Source organism: Ochotona princeps, chromosome 16 (genome assembly GCF_030435755.1).
Source record: "Ochotona princeps isolate mOchPri1 chromosome 16, mOchPri1.hap1, whole genome shotgun sequence".
NCBI lineage: Eukaryota > Metazoa > Chordata > Mammalia > Lagomorpha > Ochotonidae > Ochotona > Ochotona princeps.
The window spans coordinates 6,612,220-6,636,937 of NC_080847.1; the positions used below are offsets into that span (position 1 = coordinate 6,612,220).

At 44.0% G+C, this 24,718-nt stretch overlaps 1 protein-coding gene across 3 annotated transcripts in view; it reads right to left on the reverse strand.

The window, feature by feature from the left end:
- The window catches only part of WWOX (WW domain containing oxidoreductase), a 906,950-nt gene that overhangs the window by 500,412 nt on the left and 381,820 nt on the right, over window positions 1–24,718 (reverse strand). The window lies entirely within an intron of this gene.

A 24,718-nucleotide genomic window follows, 5' to 3' on the forward strand; every position in this document is an offset into this window, starting at 1 on the left:
GTTTCGGCCGCTCTTGGGACTTGTGGGCTGTATGATCCCACTCTGAAATTGTACAGGCTTCAGTTGGTTATTACTTCTTTAGGGATTTTGAAATGAAGAAAGCTAATAATTAATATCAACAAGCAACAATGTTATGGAAGTATCACAAGCATTTACAAGGGTGTATCCTCACCATTGAACTTGCTTGCAAACGGACATCCTGCAGTCAGGTGTAACAAATGCAGTCCTGGAAGCCACATGGAAAACATGCTTTCAGAAATATCTGGAGGTTGCATTCATTTTCAGTTACTTGTAACGTTGATGTAGCATATTGATCTCTTTCCAAATGACCCATAGCTGGAAATGAATTCCTTTCATACTGTTCATAGCTACTTATCTATGCATTCATGCACTGATACTTTAAAATTTGCTATGGACACAATATATGTATACACACATACATGTGTATAAGTTTCAGATTAAATAAGTATATATAAAATATAAAATTGAAATGCAAGATACTAATCTAATGGCATAATACTGTCTCTGGGTATCAAAAAGGCAAAAAAAAAAAAAAAAAAAAAAAACCAGCATCAGCCATGGCTTAAGCTTATTTAGAGCATCTTATTTAGGTTCACACCGTTTCCAAACACTTTGCGAAGCAAGTGGTCAAGGTGACATCATCCAAATAAATATGTCTACAAGAACCAAAGATGGCAAATTTTTTCATTTGAAATCTAGACCTGTGTGACTCAGGTGCCCTTCTGAAAATATTAATTAGCAAATCTTGCTTATATTGGGGTGATAGTGGCTGACCATCAGGGTTCAACAGATAGCAAAAATCATGTTTGAGTACCTTCTGTCAAAATAAGATCCTGAAACTGAATTACCAATGGCACAGGCTCAATCAGAGCCATCTGTGCATGTGTTAAACTGGAAGTTATACTATGACATTTGCTGGCAACAGGCTTTTGCTAGCAAAATAGCAGCTTCCCCAGGGTTACAGGCATGATGCCTTCAGAGGGAGTACCATTACAAGGCATTCCAGAGGTTTAATTTTTTTTTTCCTCCAAATGCCTTCATGAGGGTGAAAAGGGCAAACATGAGTATAATCATTTCCTTTGAAATGCCTGAATGACCAAAGTCCAGGAAGGCTAAGCTACTCAGGGTTACAGACATGGGAAGACAACAAGTTTGATCCTGAGTAACATGTAGTTTGGTTCTACAGTAGGGAATAGCATGTTCGGCCGCACAAAACTCCTTCGTGGGGGTTTCAGAGTTGGAAGCAAAGTAAGGCAGCTAAATAGTAAGCATCCTTTATTCTCCAGCTGGAGTGCTGGACATTAGGAGACAGTTGCCGAGGCTGGATCCTGAAGGAGGCTGTCCGGTCAATGAAAGAACATATCTATGATGGTTTATATCATTCATTGATGCCATAACCACACAAAATCGCATAAATACACTCTGTGATGACTGCATAATAAATTTGGCCAGTGAACAAGATGGCATAAGCTAAGTCTGAATCTGGTCTTTAGGAGACATTGGAGCTGCCGCTTGGTACCTGGGAACAATGTGTCCTGCATCTTCCAGCCACAAGCCTTAGTCTGAGCTCCAGAATGCGTTGGGTGAGACCAAAGCCACCATAGGCATTCTGAGACAGTTTCCTGTGTAACAACAGCTAATGAATACACAAAGCAAATCTGTGGTTGAAAAACTAAAAGTCAAGCCTTAGAAACGGGGCAGATGGTAGCGTCTATGCGTGACAGAGAAGCTGATGTAGAAGGAGAATCAATTAAGGTGCTCAAGTCAGCATCTTTATGTTACCCCTGCTCCCATGGTTGGGCAGCTTCACCGTCCAGATTTCAGAGGACCGAAGAGGAAATGTGTCAGCCTCATGGAGGATTGGGGATACTGGTGTTCTTCCAAGCTCAATGACTCCAAACAAGGGAAATGCACAAAAGCGGCAAACGAAAATCACATCATAGCTCCTGGTGTCCTGAGCCATGTGTCTTGGAAGATGAACTTCAACTTCTGAGTCTCAATTTTGAATATGAGAAATAAAAGTGACTATTTTGTGAGTTCTACACTCATGCAAGCATTATTTGCCGCAGAAAAGTTGGCAAAAACCTCGAAGAAGTGGAAGGGAGGCCATTTAAAAGATACCTCAAGATTATGGTGACTACTTCCCTTTCAAATGCAGACTATATTGAAGTTTCTTTTAAAAATTCATACAGAAGAATCATTCCATGCAACTGTAAGAGGCAAACTGTCAGACAACATTCCCAAGTCAATATTATATTGTGCTTCAAGAAAAGATTTCCATACATTCTAGATTAAAAAAAGCCTCATAAATAAATGATAATCCAGTGCATGCTCTGAAAAATGAAAAAATAATTTTGTGTTTGCATTTTACTCCTCAGAGTAAAATTTAATCTCTCTTTTAATACAGTATGTTTTATATAAAAAGGTAAAAAGATATAACCTTATGAAAATTGATTTTTCACATGTTTAAAAATGTCCCTCACAGTATTTATCTAGACATTTTCCAACTGTGAGTACAGTGAGGCAGCATATATTGCTACCGCCACCCTGTTGCATTACATGTAAATGAAGTCACTGTGATTTAGTGAAACTTTTATGGTCCTAAAAGTAAGGCATACCAGGAAGTGACTTCAGAAGTGGGCTATCCATTTTCTGTGTTTTATTTTCAAGGCTTCATGTTAGTTCATAGTAGCACCAAGCACATAGCAGATGCTTACTAAATATCTGTCAAATGCATGACTGAAAACAAGCAGTAGAGAAGACCAAATGTCCAGATTCAAAGAGAACTAGAGTCATTGGGTAATAGAATAGGGTAAGAACAGACCAACTAGTTCTTCTGGCTGCCAAAGCCAAGTACATTCAGTTTAATACTAGACAAAAGTAAGATTATCACCACAGTGCTTCTGGCACTTTGAAGATAAAGCTATTATGGTCTGTTGTTTCTCAAACAAATATTTAAACACATAATATGATCAATATTAGAGATGCTAGTTTTCTATAATCTAACAACTCTCACTTGAGAAGACAAAAAAAGCCAGCTTTAATGACTTGCCTGACCTATGCCTGCAGGCATGGGACTTGCCTGTGGGTTTGGGGGTGATGCTCACTTGGTAATCACCACCCCAATCTCCGCATCAGTGACTCTGACTTCTTTTAGACCCTACACAAGTGAGATCCTGCAGTGATCTGGCTTATTTCCGTAAGCATACTGTCCTCCAGGTTTAAGAAACGATATGGTGCTTTATGGTCCACACATAAAGCCATTCAGAAGGATAGCAACGTAATGACTAAAAGGAGGACTTGGACCATGAGACTCTTGAGGGCTTCTTGCTGCATCCAGTGAAGAAGCGATCACGGACAGCCCGAGATGATTTCAGAGTTGGTGGATGGACTACCCGGTCCGGCCTCCTGCCATTCGCAGCACCTTTGCATGTGGAGAGAAATTCAGAGTACTGTGAACCAAGAGAACATGGCACACGGGATGAGCTACCACCCTGGGAAGCAGCAACTCCTACGTTGTTATCCATTCACTGGCTTTCCTTTATAATTTGGCAAATACCCTCATAGCATTTGTCAACATTAGGTTCTACCTGTATTTTGAACTTGAAATAAACTGAATCATGCTCCTATGTTCTGCATTTAAAATTCTCCATCATAATTTTCCTATACTCTGTGTTGATGCATGTTACAGCCGTTGATTCATTTCACCACCACCTCACATTGCATTAAACGCTTAAACTACCAATGGTTTATCTGTTTTATTATGAGTGGTCTTTGGGGGAGCACTCTTGCACTATTTCTAGTTCTCCAGAGTTTCTGTAAAGTAGGTTCACAGGAATAAAACAACATCAGTTGCTAAGTCCTACCATGCTAGATAACACCAGAATTCCTTTCTAAGTCACTCCATCACTTCATACTCCCAACAGTGACATGTCAGACTTGCTGTCCTTCATATCACAGGCAATGCCTGTTATTGTCAGATGGATTTTTTTTCCCTAGTCTGGTGAGTGTGAAATAACATCTCCTGTTGTTCTGATTGCAACATCTTCTAACAGAAGTCTTTAGCTTGTTCTCAATCACATGATGCCATTGGCAGGACATCCAGAAATCTAAGCCTCCTGGTCCTTAAAATCCATATATTGAGTTGGCAAAATAAGACACAAGCCAACAAACTGTTACTAACGAAGTTAAGCCATCAGACATCCAATGAATCTGTAAAAGCATAATACCTGCATTGAAAACCTACACACACACACACACATACACACACACATACACACACACAATACCTCAAAACAGCTGCAGGAAACGGAATTCAAAGTTGCTCATTTTGGCATACAGTTTCATTTTGGTGTATATTTTTTGGAAAACTGCCAACAGTTTTTGTATAATATGCATTTTCAATGAACTTTCTGAAGATTCCCTAATCTTACAGATGTCTTAAATCAAAAGTAACTTTTGATTTTATTTTTCTAGGAACTCTTCTGAATTTCCAGTGTGTGCATGTTTGTGTATGAATTTCAAAGTTATAGGTGATTAATCTTGGCTTCCAACATACTAGTAGTATGACCTTGGATAAGTCACTTGCCCCCACAAGCCATAGTTGGTAAATGAAAAGTCCAATAACACAGTCACTAAAATTGACACCAAAACCAAAGCTTATCTGCATTACTAACACCTAGAATTTGCACTGTCATCTCTGCCTGCCTTGTGGGTATCTGGAAATGTGCATCTTTTTTCTATCTTGAATATGTACAGCTTTCTCACAGAGACACATAAAAACAATCAATATCCCCCCTCAAACACAGACTTCCATTCTAAATTTAAAAGTCACAGGGCACATAAACAAATCCTGTGGCTGACACAATCCCTTCCCCATGTATGACGGTTGCAAGCGACAGGGCACCTTGTCACTTTCGCGTCCTTCTGCCTGCACTGCTTTTCTTCAGGCTCTTGACAATGCCAGCCCCTTCTTCTGAATAACTCCACTGCACCTGACCACGTGCAAGAGCCCAGCATCCCCTACCCTCTGCTGTTGCTCTCCAGCCACATGCAGGCTTCATCTGATTCTGAAAATGCAGCAGAGTCAAGACATATCTGACCCAGTGCCCTGATGCTGCTTTGCCTGGCTGCGCGCCTAGCTGGCAGGCTGTGGCAAGAGGTCCCTGGTTTGTCTGGTGGTGCACCCTGTCCTCTGCAGCTTCACCAACACCTGGCTTGTATCACAGATCAATCATTGTTGCCTTAGTTCATCTGCCATCTGCAATGGGAAATTCACACGTAAATTTAAAAATAAACACTTGGGCCCCAGACTCCTAATCAAACATCCTTTATCTCTATCTTACCATCTCCCCCATGAATTTACATGCATAATTCAATTTCTAAACTTGCAGACAGGATGTCAACTTGCTCCTATATGCTCATGTATTCCTCCTTTATGATAAGCACTTACTAAAGAAGCATATTAACACAAATAAACAAAACATTGTATTTTCTTAATCTTTCTATGCGACTGATAGTTTCAGAGTTTTAATCTTGCTAATAAGCATCCCATGGTGAGATCTTAGGAATGGAAACCATCTATGATCACATTTGAAATTCAAAGAGGAATCTGAAAGATTATCATGTGACAAGAGGAACCGACGGCATTTGTGCTCAAGGAAGACGATCAGCTAGAAGCAGCAGCTTGTGCATGAGGTCACATCATATAGTTTATTACCCACTCCCAAAGATATGCCCTCTCTTTGGTCAATAAGAAAAGGATAAAAGCTTCAAGATAAGGAAGAAGCACTTTATAAATGAAAACGTTGGCTAATGAAATGAGTACCGTTATTGCAGGAAGTGCTAATCTTCCTGCTCACTGAGAGTTTAATAAAAATGTTACGTCTCCTCTATAACAGTGATTAATCAGTGTGGTATTGACAAGTGCAGCGATTCTTCCTCAACAAGGCGATTTTCAAAATTTGAAAAGGTGTACCCTTCATGCAAATTGCTTCATAATCATATACGTACAAAATGGAGCCGACAACACAATGGAATCATTAGCATTCCAGCTTTCTGTTTCCTCTGTTTTTTTTTTTTTCCAACTGTGCCTTAACAAGTATATTATAAACTAGGATATATGACCCACTGAAAAGCATGCAAGTGACTGTCAACAAGGTAGTATCTTACACACACTCAGATGCGGGGGTCAGATTTGAACAGTGCTGTGGACTAGGATGCTTCCTAAAGGGCAATACACCTGTTTGTTTCCATTGCAATGCCGAGGGACGCAGAAACACGTTTCTATTTCTTACTTTGCTTCATGGGACCCAGCACACCTCTGTGAGAGAAAGCTCCATGGATCGTTTTCTGAAGGTTTCTGTTCTCTTGTAATTTTAACTAAAGGTTAAAGACCTGTGTGTTCCCATGACAAAGTGCCTTATAATACCAACTCCTGAGTAACGCCTTAGCTGCTCCATGTTCCACTCTCCCCATAACGAACCCGCCAGTGAGGCTGACAGCTGAGGGCCTCGAATCTCATGGAGTGCAGTATCGGCGACAAACACTAGCTGGGTAAATCCAAAGTCGTTTCTTTGTTTATGTGGCTGGGAGAGAGGTGCCTAATAAGACCTCAGGTGTAAACACGACAGTACAAGCATTTTCACATGCTTCTACTGATAGCTCCTTGCCACTTGCAAGACACAAGAAGAAAACAAACCTAGGAACATATTCAGACACTAGTATTAATTAATATTCTAACAGTAAACTAACAGTCAGTTATTTATGGCATGCTAGAAGTTAGAAGCTTATATGTTTTGAAAGATTTATTTATTTATTTTGAAGACTAAGTTACAGAGAAAGAGCAAAAGAGGACAAACCGATCTAGCTGCTGGTTCACTCTCCTGGCTGCAATGGCCAGAGCCAGGACCTTCATCCGGGTCTGCCACGTGCATGCAGGAGTCCCAGCACCTGGGGCCATCTTGTGCTGCTTTCCCAGGTACGTTAGCAAGGGACCTGCATTGGAAGTGGAGCAGCTGGGACTTGAACCAGCATTCATATGGAATGCTGGCATTGAAGTCAATGCTGCACCAAAATGCCAGTCCTTCTTTATTTTTTAGTGTAACTTGGGGAGCAGTAGTTGGCGATTTCAGGCTAACAACTCAGCGTGGTTCTAAACCGTCTAAGTGTCGCCACAGCTCCCTGCATGTGGGCATTTTTCCCTCTTTCTCCCGTGCCGCCACTTACAGGAACAACGTAATGATAAGCAGGAACCATTTTCCTCCCTCATCTTCATCCTGTACCTCGTACATTTTCAAAAATTATGGCCCTACTCAAGGCAGTTATTATGCACAGTCAATGTTCTTCCGAAGGGTTTTTCAGAAGATGATTTTGGGTTAAAGTGGCATATTTTAGAAACATCTGGTCACATGCATTAATGCGCACTTGTGAATTCCACACGGACTTTTATGATGGCTTTGCTCTGCCCTGAGTGTCTCTTGCAGGCACTGTGTGTAAATAAGACAAAGACACCCGCCACCTCCACTCCGTGGAGTGGTGAACATGGCAATGCATTTTCCATTACACACTAAGATTAATAAACCTCACTGAGCCCCGGACGAGCCACTGGAAAACAAGGGCAGCGGGGCGCTCTGTTTCTGTCCCATTAGACACGGGATAGGTTGCAGGCTTGCCACACTCTGTCACTCTAGCTGGTAATGGGCCTCATGCAGATCGCACCAGCCGGAAGCTCCTCTGGGTTCTTGGAGCACAAGCAGGAGAAAAACTTTTTCCTTTCTTCTTCTCTGAGATAAAGGCAGTGTGGGCAGGATGGACAGTTTCCGAGGCCAGAGGGGAGCAGCCTTCTAGCCTGCTTGTGTCCCAGTTTTGCTCCAAAGGGATGCACACAATCCAGTCTGGAATGACAGGGCGTGGGTGAGTCTGCGGGAACCCCTAGAACTAAGCAAGGCCTGCCTCTTGGCAGTCACTAGATGAAGGCCTTGGAGGCTGGCACAGGAGATGATGGCAGCCCACATACAGCTGGCATCACAGTGCTCTCCGGAGTGGGACTTACAGGAACCCCTGGGCCACCCAGAGCTCTGGTGCCTTCTTCTTGCCCTGGGATGATTAGCAGAGCTGCGTGCAAGAGCAGGGCAAGCAAGGCCTGGATGCAGGACTTCAGCTTGGGGTCTGCCCGTATGGGGAGAGCCCACAGGAAATGTGACACGGGTGGCTGTGACGGCCATCACTGCAGCTGCCGCTACTACTGCTCTTCAGAGAGATGCGACTCCTTTGAGCCTCATAGCCCTCAGGTGTGAATAACGCCAGACGCAGCCCACTCCAACAGAGTGGAGCACAGAACGCAGGAAAGCTCTCACTTGGGCCTCAGCGTGACCCTATAGCTGGGTATTTTTATGCCTCACATTGGACAAACAAAGCCTGGGTGATCAGACAGCAGGTGCAGCGGTGACACGACAGCACAGGCTACTTGTGGCAGCACAAGAAAACCACTGTGGCCTCTCTCACGTCTTTCTTACCACATCTGTGCCCCTCTGAATCACTGATGAGAGAGGTGAGTGAGAGAGCTGTGATGGACTGAATGTCAGTGTCCTCTCCAAAGCTCTCAAGCTGGAAGCCCTAACGCCCACCTAATGCAGGTGCAGGTGAGGGTTACGACAGAGGACTATGTTTAGAAGGAGGTCATGGATCAGAGGAGCCCCTGTGCTGAGATCAGAGTCCTTACAAAGAAAGTAGAGACCTTCCTCTGTCTGCCATGAGAGGGTGCCATAAGGTGGCAGTCATTGGGAGACACAGAATATGCTGGCACCTTGATCTTGGACTTGACAGTATCAAGAATGGCAGGGGGCCTGGTGCAGAGGCCTAGCGGCTGGGGTCCTTGCCTTGAACACACGGGGATCCCATATGGGCGCAGTCATAATCCCAGCAGCCCCACTTCCCAGCTCCCTGCTTGTGGCCTGGGAAAGCAGTTGAAGACAGCTCAAAACCTTGGGACCCTGCACCTGCGTGGGAGGCCTGGAGGAACTTTCAGTTCCTGGCTTCAGATCAGCGCACCACTGGCCGTTGTGTTTACTTGGGGAGTGAATCAGCGGATGGAGGATCTTCCTCTCTGTCTCTCCTCCTCTCTGTATATCTGACTTTGTAATAAAAATTTATAAATCTTTAAAAAAAGAATGGGAGGAAAAAGTGTCTGATGTTTAAACCACTCACCTCTAGGATACTTCCTTATAGCAGAACAAACAGACAAGAGAAGAGCTGTGACTAAATCCTGACTCGTTGCATGTTACATGCATGCAACATATGGTGGCTTCATGCAGCATGTTACATGCATGCAAAATACGGTGGCTTCATGCACTCAAGCCCTGAAGGACAGGTATTGGGCAGCCTTCTGAGGAAGCTATCGCAGAGTGGCTTCCCTTGATACAACTCACACTTATTTCTTCCTTTACAATATTATTATCTCTGCTTTCATGGATAAAGGACCTCAAAACCCAAAATTAATGGTTAGACGAGGCAAGATAATGATTCCCCAAATGATGTATCATTTCTCATCCCCAAAGCTAGTGGTTCTGCTACCTGATGTGGCAGAGGAACTGTGCAGGTGTGATTCAATTAAGCAAGAGGCAGGAGGGTCAAACCAGGAAAAGACAAAGGGACACAGGAAGCCATGTCAGTAAAGGGGACATGATGATGCCACCCTTCTGTTTGTGAGGATGGGAGAAGAGCCACAGAAAGGAAAGCAGGGAGTCCCTACAAGCTGCAAAGGGCCAGGACACGGCGTCTGCTCTTAAGCCTCCAAAAGGAACCAGCCTTGCGACACTGTGACTCAGTGAGACCAACTCTCGACTTGAATGTCAGGAACCGTGAGATAATAAATGTGCGCTGGCTTCGTTGTAGCAGGAAGAAAAAACTAGAAGAGTGGTGAGACCAGAATTTCTGCTGCCAAGGCCGTGTTGTTGCTATTTCTCCTCTGCTGTCCGGGAAGAATGAAGGCCAGACGACTGTTCCACCCAGCTTAATGAGACTGGACAACCCAAGGTTTTTCCTGTACTCTTCTCTCCAGACTTTAAACAGTCCCAAGGTATATCTAAGGTTTTATGTTGCTGTTCTTATTTTCCACCTGCCTTGTTAAAACAAGGATTTCACATGGCATGTTAAAACACACAGCATATAGAAAAATAGGAAAGTACTAAACAGAGACAGAAAGGGAACACCACCACCAACAAGAAACAGGAACAAGAAGAAAAATGATGAAAATTGGTGCAGTTAGTCCCCAAGGTAGTGCTGGATGGTACTCTTTTGGAGGTGGGGAAGAAATGTGCTAAAAATATGCTTCTCTGCTCCCTGGATGGCCAGAGCAAAGGAAGAAACTGCGTTGGACACAATTTTAAAAGAAGTAGGTTACTTAGGACAAAAAGATTTTTCTTGCCATGAGGGAGGTCTTTCCCAAGTCTTCTACATGGACATTCCCTCATTATCCCTCCCCTTATAGAGGCAGATGGGACATCCAAGGGCCCTCAACTTTTGCAAATCCCCTATAAGTGTGTCTTCTATGGAAAAACTGTGCTTCCTGAGATAGATGACTCTCGCTCAGGTTTCATTTACTAACCAATTTCTGGGCATACCTACCTCGGGGATCAGGGATAAAGTACTACGCATTGCATATCTTTGTGACAACATGGGAGGTATCAGATTTATAAGCATTTTATTAATTTTACCTCATTTGCTATTTTGACTGCACAACCAACTATCTGAAAAGTTAGTGCTAAAATCAGTATGCCCCATGGGTCATGATTCTGTGGGTCAGCAACAGGGGCTGGCCTGAGATTGGCAACTAACTTGTGTTTTCCAGGCAGCTCTGCTTCTAGAGGTTGTCTGGGGCTGTGAGGCATCACAGCTGCGTGTCACCACCCAGAAGGCCAGCCTGGGCTCCCTCACCTCAGAAGCGGAAGGGTTCCAAGCAGAGAAGCAGGGAGGCACTGACAGTGAAGCGCTTTTTTAGCCTCTGCTTGCAGCATGTTTATAAAATGCCTCACTTGGTAAACGCATGGTCCACGGGGCACGCTGGCTTTACCGACTGAGGAGTCACCCCTTCACAGTGCAAGTGGGTACACAGTAGGCACAGCGAAGGTTTTGCTATGTCTGCAATCAAAACAAATATTAATTGTTGGTATTTGAGGAATTTAAAACCGCCAACCAGGCCACAATTAGAAATAGGTCCTAATACGGAGGGATATTAATCATTCAGATCACTGATCAATTCTCTTGGGTAACTTACTATGATTTTTCAACCCAATGGAATGTGGGCAGAAGAAGGGTAAATCCTAAAAGTCTTTGGGTTCTAAAAGTCTACATTTAAGTCCCTCTGCCAAGGAGGGTAAATGACTATATACATGTGTGTTTGGGGGTGGGTGTGGACACCAGCACAGGTATCCTGAACACAAGATCATCACTGCATCCTCTCCTCCCTGTTGCTAGTGTTTCGTTTGGGGATCCAGTGCCTGTCAGTTGTGTTCCCGAGCCAGCCCACAGCCCACACACCCTGAAACTGCAACTGCTTCAACAGTTTCCAGAGTGTTAAAAAGAAAGAAAGAAGCAGGAAATTACAGAAGGGCAGCCCTTACCCCGTACACAGAAAAATACACTGAAAGGAAAGTATTGTCAAAGTGTTTTGCAAATGACATTTTCAGCAATATAAATTATGATTTATTTTCCCATGAAATCATCTTGATTGCAGACATCCTTTTTGGAGAAATCGTGCTGCTCTTGGTTAGCTTCTTAAAGCTTTACAAGACAACTTTCAAATCTGATTAGTATGTATGATGGGAAATCAGATACATTATATTTAGCTTGAAGTGCAGAGAGCTGTGGGTACAAAGAAAGAAAGATGGGGGGAGGGACTAACAAAAAAAAGAACATCTGTAATCCTTTTCAGAGGGCTGTGTGCGTGCAGCACACGGCCGGGTAAGAGTGGAGCTGTTGAGTTTGCTGCAGTTGCCTTTACGTAATTAACTGATTGTGGATCACCTTCCTATCTCAACGTTCATGCATGGCTGGGTGACGGCATGAGATGACTCTGTACTCGGGACAGGCTTCCGTTTCTCATTATGACATGGAAGTACTCAAGAGCTCCATGAACATGGTCTGTCCCCAGGTCAAAGATCTTGACTCCTGGCTAACACACTTTCAGCCCTTTAAAGCAGACCTACTAGAATGCCAGTAAGCACAGATGGGCTAAAACAAAGGCAGACCTTGACCAACTGTGGGGATCTTACAAAGACCTACGCATGGAACCAAGTATTTCCTACAATGCACAACAGGTCTAGCAAGTCATTTCAGGATGAAACATGCGCAACTCCTATGGCCAACATCTAAAGTGTTCACAAGCACAAGGCGCCAGGACACAGGTGCGCATGTGAATGAACCAAAGAGGCACACTAACGTGCATCAACCGCCTGCCCAGTATCACAGAAAGCCAGAAACAGAGGGCATACTATGCTCCGGGGGTAGGCATGTTAGACTAGCAGGCAGTGAAGGTGAAGTTCACACAGCGGCACAGCACGGCTACAGCAGGAGCAGAACGCAGAGGACGCACGGGCTTGTTCAATCACATGTCAGAGGAGCTGTGTGGCACAGGGTGACAGGCAATGGCCTCCAAGCCTCCTCTGGCCTTTCTTTTCCTGTATTCAGGCATTCTACTCTGGGAAAGTTGGAGAAGTTCACAATTTCTTGAGTTTGGATTAAATCCAGGGTTTAGTATCACTTCTGTTTTGACAATGCTGAGAGAAGGGAAGTCACACTTGTTGAGTGCCCACTGGATGCTTCCAATAGGGCTAATTGCCAAGCATTCATTCACCACAGGTCTGCACATTGACCCATTCTACCCGGGGATACAGAGGCGCAGAGATGCAGTGAGCTGAATCAAGTGGCACAGCAGACATGACCAATCTCGGGCAATGCAACTCTTTCCCCCTTTTCCTACTCCATCCCCTTCTACCTCTTCAAGCAAAACCACCCACCAGGCTCACAGTTGAAGACAAGAGTGCCCACAGTCAAATGCCTTAATCTGCCCCAGGTGCTCTACCTCACCATCCTGTCTTCAGACTTGACATCTTCCTTAAGCACCTTTTTGCTTTGACATAAAGATACGTTTGAAAAGATTTAGGCTTTGTTATTTGTTACTTAAAAATATACGCTGTTGTATGGGCCTGGTGCAGTAGCCTAGTGGCTAAAGTCCTTGTCTTGCACACCCGGGATCCCACATGGGCACCAGTTCTAATCCCAGCAGCCCTGCTTCCCATCCAGTTCCCTGCTTGTTGTCTGGGACAGCAGTCAAAGACAGTTTAAAGCCTTGGGACCCAGCACACACATGTGGGAGACCCAGAAGAGGCTCCGGGCTCCTGGCTTCGGATCAGCTCAGCTCTGGCCTTTGTGGCCACTTAGGTAGTGAATCAACAGACAAAAGATCTTCCTCTCTCTCATCCTCTCTGTGTAAGACAAATAAAATAAAAAAATAGATAAATAAATAAACTAAATCTTCTAAAATATGCTATAAAAATATATGGCTTTGTAGGTAAAATTCTAACTGGGCCTCCACGAGTCAATCCCAGGGCTGCTCCCAGGTACTGAATGCGTGACTAAGCCCCAGCTTGGTGCTAGTGTGAGGGGACTTGGTTGCTGTTCATTCAGTTTCCTGAGCAGCTGCCCTTAAGGTAAGGGAACTGCACTAATCACCCGGCTCCTGGAAATCCTGATGTAGCTGGCAGAGAGGAGGAAATTCGAGAGTATGCAAGCACGAAGGGAATTCAGCAAACAAAGGGGATTTGGGGCATGAGATGGGCTCTGTTTCAAGCTCCAGGGAAGCACGGGCTCAAGTGGCAAGGAATATGGGTGGGCTCTTGGAACTAAGATGAGCCAGGCACTGGCGGGCCCTTAGTGAGCACGGCAGTGACCTCCTTTCCAGAGTCTGCGCGGACGAATGTGGGCACACTGACACCTGAATAGGCCATCTCGAGAGCCAAGCAGAGACCTTGGTCACATGCAGACTGGAGTTCTAACCCACAGAGCCATAGCTACTAAACGGCTGTCGATTGAGCTAAGTGAACACAAGTAACAGCACCATGTAACAACCCGTCTTTAAACCACAAATCTATTTATTCCTTGAGTGCTCACAAGCAGTGTTCTTTTGAAGTACAAGAGGCTTAACATAGGAATGCACTCATCAGAGGTGCAGTTAATTTTTTCTTAATCACTAAATAATTCCTTCGAAAAACAACAGAATTCACACTGGTCATGTATTCTAGTCCAGTGACTCTGGACTGGTAAATACTGAAAGTCTTCTCTGCTACATCTCACTCAAGCGCAGGAGAGACTTCACATCCAAGCACAGCTCCAAGTTTATTCCACAAAAGGCACCTGTTTCAGCAGCACTCACTCGTTCTAGGGTAATACAAGGCAGAGTCCCACTGTGGATCCATCATCTAATATAAGCCCCTAAACGCACAGAAGAAAAAACAGCTTTATAAATCTCCTCTTATAACCAAAACTATATCCCCCCCCAAAGATGACAGCTTTTCAATGTCACTAATTTCTCTGAAGCAATATAACATCAAGCCCCTGAGATCATGGCTGTTTCAGACAAAATAGAAAAATGCAGATGCAGAAGGAAGCTAGGGAACTGGGCTTTCTGCAACAGATTGTATGCCAAGTCAGACCTGGTGGTATTGTGCTGTTCACCTGGGGTCCAAAAGATAAATGGGCTGAGGACTGTGCTGTCCATTGCTACTCCACATTCACGCGATTAAAGTCATTAGTTAGAATGCTCCACAACAAAGCTATTGTGAGAAGGGGGCTTCCCTTAAGGAGGAGGAATAAAACGAAGAAAAAGAAAAGACAATCTCTGTGGAATACACGAAAATACATGCACAAGAAGAATCAAGCCACTGGATATTTGCTAATCACAATGCTTTAAAATCAAAGACTACATCCACAGCCAGGGCTTTCCAGCATATGCTAATATGAGACTACATCATCACAGTGATACAGGTCGGGGGAAGCCAACAAAAGTAAATGAAGTTCTATCACAAATTCATTGGCTGGGTATTGTCTTAACCCCTGACTCCGCTCCACTAGAATGGGGTCAACTTGTCCCTTCACACTCAAATCAATAGTTACCTCTTCCTCTAGATCCTTCCCCTGGCTCTGGCCTCCAAGGTTTGTTACTGGGGCAGTTCTATTAGCCACCTGCTACCTGTCTGGCTCCTTGCGAATCCCTGTTTCTCCACTGAAGCCAGAGGGTTTCTTCTAGAACACTCAGTAACTCAGTCCCCTCATTTTGGATGAGACACCAGGCTATCCACAAACTTCCCCAGCTCTTTCCATTGCCATGAGAAAAGTGTCAGAACTTTTTTGGAACTTCTGAGGCACTTTCCCAAGACTCACCTGTCACAACCAGCGTCCTTCTCTCATGCAGAGACAGGCTCTAGTCTGGATGCCCAGTATGTGGCCATTAGCAACGAAGTTCTTGTGGTCAGCAGCATGGCCAGTGGAGCAATAAAAGGGTCAACACAATGTAGTCATGACTACAGAGTGTTATGAAGACAACAGAGGAGAGGGTTCTCAACTCAAACTGAAAGTTTAGGATCCAAGCAATTCAAGGTTTGCACAAGTCTTTCGGAAGAGCCAAAGTCAATTTGGTGAAGGATAGGAACATTTCAGAAGGAAGGATGTGCATTTAGAAAGGCCTGGTCTTGGAACAGACATCAGAGCTTCAGTTAGGGACACTGGCATAATGTCAGCTTATTGAAGTGGAGGTTAGAATCAGGAAAACCTAGAGGCCATCACAATAGCTAGATGCAATTGGAGAGGCTCTTGAATTAGTGTAATTGCGAACTCCAAGGCCTCTGCATCTGAAAGATATCAGGAAGCCACTGATTTGCAGCTTCCAAGAGAGGAGATGGAAATAAAAAGTGAGGAAACTGTCTTGTGTCTTCCTCAGGAATGAGAAGGTAAAAGTATTGACAAGAAAGCTAATCTCCAGGGCAGCAACAGTGGCTAGGGCTGAATCTCCAGAGAACAGAAGTTGTATCTGCACCACAGCCCAAATTCTATCAACTGAGGCGACAAGTATTCACTGAAGGCCTACCAAGCGCCTGCAATGTTCCGGGATCTGAAAAAGGTGTGAGTGAGAGGAACAGACCAAATCCCTGAACTTGGGCAACCTAACACCTGTGTCTTCTTTCTTGGGGAAAAAAAGAAAAATGGAAATTATTCCCAATGGTTTTAGTAAGGACTCCAAGAGGCAGAGGTTCACTCCCTTTGGCACCAACTCCCTGCTCTGCTTGGGAATCTCTGCAACACAAATGACCTGGAAATGCATCAGGCCTTAGCTGGGGCCCTAGGATTCCAGAACCCAAGAGCACATGATTTTGCTCTTTTTTAGGGGGCTGATTCTCCAACCCCCAGAACAGTGTCTGCCAGGAGTTCGACATACCTGTGAATGTAATGAAGGCTGAGCAGTATCACCAAGGAAGGAAAAGTCACTAATGCTGGAATTGGATTTTCACAGGTCAAAGCATTTGTCTTTCCTTGCAAACTCTGCATTATGGCTGGTAGGTAACATCTCACCAGAGTAAAATTACCACCATAATTTTCAAAATTGCTCTTTCATTCTGTTAACAGATATTTTTTAAAAATGGCCCAAATCAAAATCTAATCTCCTACTTCAAAACAGTAGAAGTGATGGGATATATGTGGACTTCAACAACCTCCCTTCTTTCAATTTTCTGTCTCTCACTTGAGAAGATTTCCTTCTTTTTATTTTATTTTAATATGTTTCAAAATGTACGTGCCAATCCCAGCGAGACCAAATCCTAAAAAGTGGTGTCATAAAAATAACCCAGGTGCAACTGGCGGAATCCCACCAGACACGACAGCTGCGAGTGGTGGAGGGCATGGCGGCTTGCTGAGGGTTAGTCCTCATTTCTGCTGCAATGGAACCGAGTTTCCAAATCGGGTGTGGATATTTTATTACTGTACTCTCTTGCCAGGTTAGTGAGGATGGCACCCAAGATAAATGAATCAGCTGCAACACAGGGGCAGAGCGTTCCATCAGAGAAGGCCCTGACCCATCCTGGCTCTGACCTGCAGGAACTCTGCTCGCCACGAGTCTCCGTCAGGGATAAAATCGCTTCTGCCTGGCCTTGGAGCAGAGCCTTGATGGCCAGTACGGCATCTCCTCCCGGCCGTACATCCCTCCATTGTTTGGCGCTGAAGATCCTTCCTTTCTTCCTTTTTAAGGGAGGAGGGGACATACCTTGTTTATTTCCAAACTCCCTTGCATCTGATGCACGATAGACTGGCATTTGCTGTTAAAGCAGAAAATTATAAGGAGGGCCTAATTGACCCTCCTGTGTCTGAAAACGCCTGTCTTGTGGTCTCTAATTGACCCTCTAGGTACCTATGGAACAATGAATGAATCTTCAGGAGATAATGGAGGGCGATGATTAATAGCGCAGGCCTGGCTGGACCTGGCTCGGGCAGTTCTTCTCCCTGGGCGTCCTCTCCTCCCCTCCACGACACTGGGTTCCCTGGATCTCATAAGCAGCGATTTATTATTATCCCGGAATAATAAATATCCTGTGGCGGACACTTTTAGAAATCAGAGACTCCACGATTCGACAGAGATTGGGCTAACGTTTACGTGAGCTGCCACCCTCGCTTTTCTCCTCGGCCTGGCTTGTAAACATCTGCCCCTGACATCTGCCAGCAACAGTCAGAATGGGGTGGTGGGTGGGGGGGTTTTCTTAAGTTCCTACTAAAAGCTCCACAAATGGGTAATACTTTGGAATTGTGGGTGTGTGTGTTTGGGGGGGGGTCAATCTTAATTCAGAGTTAATATTGCCTCCAGGGGGTGAAGCAACAACAATAATGCTGGTGACAAAAATTAGAGGCATGGGACATCTCCACAACATTCTCTTGATGAATATTCAAATGAGACCTGTGGTTGAGACAATACTGTAGTCCCCACTATTCAGATAAATAAACTGAGGTGCAAAGAGAATAAATATTTGCCCAGCATTCAAACCTCTGACTCGTGCTGGCATTACATCACTATCTTCCTACTTACTATTTCACAATAACTGTGTCAAATGTACAAAAGCCAAAGAAAACATTTTGAAATGTGACTAAGAAAAGGAAATACCTTTCCTTTCTTCAAATTTGCCTGAAAAAAAAGTGTTTCCTTTCTCTAGACAACATAAGGAACCCTCAAATTTAGAAATACGCATTTCTTCAATGAGGATTATAAGAACCTAGAGGTTTTTATTTTGCAACTTCAGAGCATTAACTGTGCTTATAGTTTAAAATTACTGAAGGAAAGAACAAGGAGAAACTGTCTTTGCAAACTCTCTTTCCTGCTGATGTATGCCACCCCTCCCCCTTTCTGGGGACCTTAAATGGTGGGGGAGCCACAAGCCGTCTGCCAGGCCCCACTGGTTTTTCTGGGCCCCTTTTCTTCTTAGTCAGTGGTTTGTGGGAGAACAGGCTGCCTATGCAGCAAAATTAGTGCTTGGGTAAGATTTACAGCTTTTGTGAAAGGAGTGGGTCCTCTCCCACACTGGGTCCCACCTCTGTCATCAGAAAGGACTGGCCACTGCTCACAGCCAGGGCTGTGGGTGGGCTGTGTGCTGCCGAAGCCAAGGGCCACCAGCATGACTCACACACAGAGAGGTAAAAGTTGATAGGCAAAGCTGGAGGGGAGTGTCCTTGGGTCATCTTAATACTGATTGAAAAAGTGAATGAGATTAGCTTGGAGGCTTTCTTTGTCCAAAAGAAGATGAGCTTTGCATAACCCTGGCTATTGCAGGTATTTGCAGAGTGAATCAGTGCATGGGAGATCTCTCAGTCTCCATGGGAAAAATAAATAAATACAAAAGTTTTCAAAACAGAAAACTGAATGAAGGAGAAATTGAGAACGAGCAATTGAGTAAGAGTGATAACGTCCTTAAAAACACCTGTCTTCTGGAAGGGAAACTACGAGCAGAGTTACAGAAGCCATCCTCCTCTTATGAGGAAGGGACACACTCAGTCAAGAGATGTGTAGATGCCACATGAGCAGCAAACTCTAACGGGCACGTCTGATGTCCCCCCTACCATCCCATGTTCAGGAGACTCCCAGGTTTCTCTGTAGAGTAAAAGCAGCCACAGATGCTTGTGTGGAAACACACGAGGAGATAGTTAGAAGGACAACAGAACTTTTAAAAAGAGGCAGCAGGCAGGATTTGATCTGGGCAAATAGAACTCCCAGTGTTCTCTAATCACTGCCACCTTTCCAGGAAACCATCAGAGAGGTTAATTTCCAGGCATGACTGGTAGCAAATATCCATTGTGAAGCCGAATCACAAATCCTATCAACTGCAAGTAGACTCATACCGTTCCCTTTAAATAACTATCGGTGCTCTCACTCACTACGATGCACGCACACGCCTTCTCTCCTCCTGGATCCTAAATAAAACACCTCACATGGGAGCAGATGGCAATGCATAAATCAGATGGCAGTTTACAGGGCAAGACAGCTTCACTAGAAGAGAAACACAAGTGGAATCGCTTTGTGGGGAGAAGGGTTAAGCAAGTTCAACTTCAACCGCAGACTGCATTTACAAGTGCAGTTTCTAGCCAGCAGAAGGAACGCCTTGGTCTTCAGATCACTCTAGCGTTTTCCTTCCACAGGAAACTCCAGAAATGCATAAGAAAGTAAGTGCGTTACAAAGCCAAGGATAGCCAGGCCCTCTGCTATGAGCTAGTCCTCTTAACACAGCAGAGTGCTCCTGCAAGTTTCCCGGCATTAGCTGTCACCTATAAAAGTGGGGAGCTGAGCTGACTGAAAACCCCACATGGAGTAACACCTGCTTGGGCTCTAAGCCCTGGAATGGGAAAGGTAGAAGCAGCTTTTTAAAATTTTGACCTTGAACGTAAAATGAGGAGCAATCATGTTGTAGTGGTGATGTCTTGGCAAAGAAAAACCAAAGCTGATGGCACAGCCTGTTTTTCCTGTGCACTTCACAGGAGGCTGGGGTGCAAGCGCTTCTCGCCCTGCCTGCCTGAACTGAAAAAGCAGAGGCCACAGGGCCTGCCTCATGCTTGTGGCAAGAGCTACTACAACAAAGTGCAAGTAGCGCTCAGACCACTTAGAGTTTCCATGACCACTAGCCTCCTTCTCTTGAGAAAATTTAGGCAATGGCATGAGCATTTAGAGGATGCAATGATTAAATCATACCTCCCCCCCCCAAAAAAATAGATTGAGAGAGCCATGCTTCTCTTAGGATTCTTCTAAAATCAATAGTCTGATTCTGAAACACCCATTTTATGGAATATATTGAATGTTAGTCAGAATCCTGACTACATAATGCTTGTCCTCAAAAGACCATGAAACACACCCTGCCACAGACTCATCGACCAAGAGGGACCCAGCAGCCAAGGGACAAATTATATCAACTCCTCTATTCCTTTCCATTCTTTTTCCTCCTAAGAAAAATGCAGTCAGCCCTCTTTTGGTCCAAATCTTCATTATGAACTCCCGACATTTCCCCAAGTTGCTCACACATGGGAAGTGCATCAGCTGCAAGCCGACTTCCCCCTGCCTTCCTATCTCCCCACTACAGTCCTGCTGCCAGTCCTTACAGTCACGGGTGGGATGTTTGGCAAGAAGCGTCAGGGGCAGCAAGAATTCCCCAAGTGAGGGCTGTGAGTTATGTCCGGGAAAAGCCAAGATTCAAAACATGATTACTCATTTACGACTGGAAATATGTTTTTAGAGCATGAAAATCAAAGAAGGAAACGGTTCTGGACACTGACTTCCAGACCAACTTGCACTCTGGACAAAGGATTGGCAAACTACTTGCTCAGATCAAATCCTGCCTGCTGCCTCTTTTTTTTTTTTCCTTTTTAAAAGTTCTGCTGTCCTTCTAACTATCTCCTCGTGTGTTTCCACACAAGCATCTGTGGCTGCTTTCACTATACATGGCAGGTGCATTAAGGTAACCATCACAGTTACAAAGCCCAAACTATTTATCATGTGTCCTCTCGCAAAGTTCTACACTGGTCATGAGTTTGTGTGACTCAGAATACTCGGGTCTGCTTTGTTACTATTTGACCACACACGATCAAATCAGAGCATCTGAATAACAATATTAGTGAATTATTAATTTAGGTTTAGGGAAGGCACAACAATTTTTTTTAAAGACTCACAACCACCTTTTCTGAGTTAAAAACGAAATCTATACCAGGTAAGTTAATTTAATCACAAATATTTACTTAATATGCATCCAGTATTTTCAACTTGCACATTGCCCTTCAGTATGGGGTGAAAACAATGCAGTTCCTCCTATTTTGTCTTCTTTCTCCTCTCTCCAGCCAGTTTACTGTGTCTGCTCAAATGCAAAATCTTTTAAAGATTCCTAATGTTTGGCAGGTGTCCTGCCCTAAACATATATACAAATATGTTTCACATCCTTGGATAATCTAGGTCATCTAACAAGTTCATAATACCCTTAGGCTTGATGTCTAAACTGTAGGATTAAGCCATTTACAATGTACTTGATTCCTATAACATGTAGTGATTCTGCTAATGTTGTTCAGTTTTATTTCCATGACCAGAATGATTTCCATTAGCTGGCTTGCAGATTAGCAGCCTAATCTCCTAACGAGGGCTCTTCGATCAAACAGTCTGGAGTGGCCACATGTCTTGCTGCTGCCAAGTGTCTGATTTAAGAGATGGACAAAATGTAGACACACAGAAGTCCAGATAGTGTGATTAATGGTCGATCCAACTCTCTCTGAACCGCGTATCATGACTTAATGGGAAACCCTGAAGAGATTAAAGAGGAGAATTACATTACCATGAATAATATAAAAAAGTGATATTCTGTCTAAAAAGCTTTTGAGTGCAAGTGACTTGAACAAATATATTAACAGAGCTTACAGCAGATTCAATCAGGTCGAACGTTTCCCAGAACTTATTTTGAAATAAGCTTTATACATCCGAGATGTGAAGCATGAGTCTGCTAGTGACTGGCAGGCAAGCTATTAACATGCAGATTTTAATTCTGCCTTTGATTCTAGGCAAGTTCACTCATCCTTTCGCTGCTCCTGACCTCCTCTCCCAATTACAGAGTACAGCACACCTCCACAGAGCTCAATGCCACAATTACACTTCAACGAGTCAAGATCTGCTCTCCTCACTTCATTCTAACTTCTAAAATTCAGCTGAAGTTTGTGTTATCAGGGCATCCATAACACTATTACGTTTAAAGGTATGAATTATGCCACAAACCAACCCACCCATCAGTTATAAATACCATTTCCGGAGTATATTTGGGTGGGAGAATGGGGGGAGGAAACTTGGCAGTAAAGAAAGAAACCAGCTCTGCAAAAACTAGGTGCACATTAACTTACAATTAGGTCTCGGTGTTAATGAGGTTACAGTTAACGGGCTGCAGCCAAAAGGCAAATATTGAGATGAAGGCGTTTATTTTCAAACCAACAAACCTGAACTGAACCATTACAATAGTGCCATTAGCATTCTAGTTATTGGGCAAAATAATTTCATCTCTAAAATTAATCAAATAAATTGAATGACCCTGGATTCATTTCTGTGGCAAGCGGACAGAACAACGCTGCATGAAAGGCAAACTCATTTGCAGTCAACTGGCCCATCAGGTCCTTGAGAGATTATGTTTACACTGATGAGAAGCAAAAGGGGAAAATATGATTCATCCACTTACAGAGGGATGATGTACCCTCTTAAGGAGTTCACAAAGTAATTTTTAAAATAAACTTTACTTTTAAAAAAAAAATGCTGTCAAATTTGGGGATAGAATTAGATGGAGATGCATGCAATACAGAAATGTTCCCTGCTTAGAAGATTCCGAATCTGCCCTGAATTGTCCAGATTTTGTTTTCTAGACAATACTTTTTTTTTAAGATTTAATTTTTTTTTACTGGAAAGTCAGATATACAGAGAAGAGGCGAGACAGAGAGATCTTCCATCCACTGATTCACTCCCCAAGTGGCCACAATGGCCCAAACTGAGTCAATCCGAATCCCGGAGCTTCTTCCAAGTCTCTCCTTCCCACTCCGACAACCTGTGGGTGCAGGGTCCCAAGGCTTTGGGCTGTCCTCGACTGCTTTTCCAGGCCACAAGCAGGGAGCTGGATGGGAAGTAGGGCTGCTGGGGTTAGAACTGGTGCTCATATGGGATCCTCGGTGTGCAAGGTGAGGACTTTAGCCACTAGGTTACTATGCCAAACCCAGTAATAACTATTTTTTAAGTAATAAAGATTAACAAAATATACAGGATTGTTGGAAGGAACAGATGAGGTCTGAGGACTATTGCTAGGTTTCAGGAGAGGGTCAAATCCTGTCCTTAAGCCAAACTGCTATAAGTCTAAGTAGATGATGTTTCATCAAGTGTTCTAATAATAATCTCTTCTTTGACAAGAAATTTATAGCAGGTAGTTGAAATGCTAGTTAATTGATGATTAAAGTATCAAATGTCCTTTATACAAAAAAACAAAAAAACAGAGTTTCTGAATCATAAGCAGCAGCACAGAGTATCTATTGGGCTCTGGGTGCTACGTAACTTTTGCGGCATTCAAATCTCACCAATATATTGCCAGTCTAAGCAAGAGCTCAAACAAGCTTCTGATTGGAGCATGGATGGCATCTCCAGGACCCAAGCAGTATGAAAAGTAGGGTCTTGGGCATAACGGCTTGATGCCTCCATTACTATGGAGGGCTTGATCCTGGGACTGTCTGTCTTAGGCCACAGGCTCTCGTATTCCCTGTCTCTAAGATGAAGTCACTGACAGAGTTTTTGGGACAGAATTTCGTGACAGTTTGGAAGTCTCCATGGGAGGGTGTGGATCTTTGCTTCAGGTGCTAGGGAGAAGTCTCAAAGAAGCAAGCAAGCATCTTTGTATTCTGTTCATGAGTTTGATGGGATCAACCAACAGTAGCGTTGCTCTTACACGTTTTCTTGGTAGGTAAACGGGGTATCATGCTGTTAAAGATTTATCAAACAGAGGCTTCTGGCTTTCCTCTTCTTCTAGGGCCAATGGGAGGTTCTACATGGCTACCTACTGCATCAGTCTATCTGTATCTTGTTTAGAGAAGCCCTCTGGGAGCTTGGTTAGTCTGAGTCATACTGTTGAGAGCAAGCCACAAGTGACAGTTGGTCACTGCTGTGACCCCTTTCAAGTGGTGAACAAGGACATGCTTCACCCTAATGAACCATGCAAAAATCATCAAAATAATTATTTAAAAAATTGTCCAAAATGGTGGGGAAAAGGAGAGCATGTGTGCCAGACAGCGCAGCCCTGAGAACAAGGAAACTCCATCAGCCAGGGTCCCTGAGCGACTGTGGCTGTGTGGGCCCTGCCAACTCACAGGAGATGTGCATGTTGTATACCATTAAACAGCACACACACACACACACACACACACACACACACACACACACAAATGTGCACATATATTTTATTCCAGGAAAGAAAAAAAAAGCCAGCTATTTTGCTTCTACTATCCTCTTCTGCTATTGGTTCTGGTTACAGAAATAGATTGGGTTAACGTCCTCAGGGAGCTGACCGTGATGGCTCCCAGACCCCTGGTCCGGGTTTTCACGGAGCGTTCCGTCTCGATTTTT